This window comes from Sinocyclocheilus anshuiensis, unplaced genomic scaffold (genome assembly GCF_001515605.1).
Source record: "Sinocyclocheilus anshuiensis isolate Anshui unplaced genomic scaffold, SAMN03320099.WGS_v1.1 scaffold99, whole genome shotgun sequence".
Classification (NCBI taxonomy): domain Eukaryota; kingdom Metazoa; phylum Chordata; class Actinopteri; order Cypriniformes; family Cyprinidae; genus Sinocyclocheilus; species Sinocyclocheilus anshuiensis.
The window spans coordinates 764,366-765,649 of NW_015552547.1; the positions used below are offsets into that span (position 1 = coordinate 764,366).

The window sequence follows — 1,284 nt, forward strand, 5'->3', positions numbered from 1 at the left end:
CTTGTTTCCTCTTCCTCCTCCCTGACATTTCAATAGCGCTGGGAATTTCACCAGTCGCTCATTACTGAAATCAGATCAGGGTCTCTTCGTTAAAATCCATAAAGGTGTATCACGCTCTGCTTCATGAGGCCGTGTTGAGTGTCTCCTCCCTGGCTCGGTCTGGATATGCTGAATTTTGAGTCTTCAGTGTCACATGGCCCACATTCTAATGCTGAAACTTTTTATTGTTGTTGTTGTTGATGTTAAAAACAGGTGTGCTGCTTTTTTGTGGGAACTGAGATGCATTTTTTTCAAGGTTCTTTGAAGAACAGAAAGTTCAACCGAATTTATTTTAAATCCTTCATAAGATAAATGTCTTCCAAAAAAAGTTTACATTTTCAAATAACATAATTAATAAAAAAAATATAGCTGCCTTTTAGGAGTGTTTCCACTTTTTTACCAATGATCATTTATATCCTTGCTTCAAAATCAAACTAAATTATAATATAATATAATATAGGCTAATATAATATTTTTTAATAGATTTATAATAGAAGAGTGAAAAAAACGCAGAATTTAAATCGCGTTTAACAAAATAGAATTTACCAACAACTGCGAATGATTGTTGTGAGACAAATCAGTGCACATACATAGTTTACTCTTTTGTGTAATTGCATCTAATGGCCTGCATACATTTGCGTCCCGTTAAAAAAAATACTACTAATCCCAAGATCCTCGGAGGAGGTCCATGATTTCCGGGAATAGTATTGCCAGTGAAGGTGCGCGCAGGGGGACCTGTTGGAAATGACTCGAGCTGAAATCCTGTTTCAGAAAAGAAATTACAACAAACAACCCGGGGTCTAAGGCAGAGCGCACCGAGCCAGCGGTAAACAGGGTGTGTGTAAACCATAACCAACGAAAGTCATCGCTGAATCTAGAGGTGTTTAACTGGTTAGCACGTTAGCTCGCTGCACACCTGCTAGTCGGCTCATTTGGGCTGCTTGTTCTTCACGCATCTCATGCTCGTTTAATCACAAGAAAACAATCTATTACCTCTCATACAGCACATGTAATGGGGAATTCTTGCTTAGATGACATATTTCAGAGGTGTCGCTATGTTTATAATAATGACCTGTCAAGTGGATCAGTTGTTTCGCTAGAGACCCTGTTGAAAAAAACAGCATATGCTGGTTAGGTATGTTTTGATGCTGGTTTAAGCTGGTCCTTTGTTGGTTTGTGCCGGTCCTTTGCTGGTTTATGCTGGTCATGTGCTGGCAAAGGACCAGTTTAAACCAGCAAAGGACC

At 39.1% G+C, this 1,284-nt stretch overlaps 1 pseudogene; it reads left to right on the plus strand.

Annotated features, from left to right (window-relative positions):
- The first annotated feature begins 738 nt into the window (after nt 1-738).
- The window catches only part of LOC107664272 (protein MB21D2-like), a 9,888-nt pseudogene continuing 9,342 nt past the window's right edge, over nt 739-1,284 (plus strand).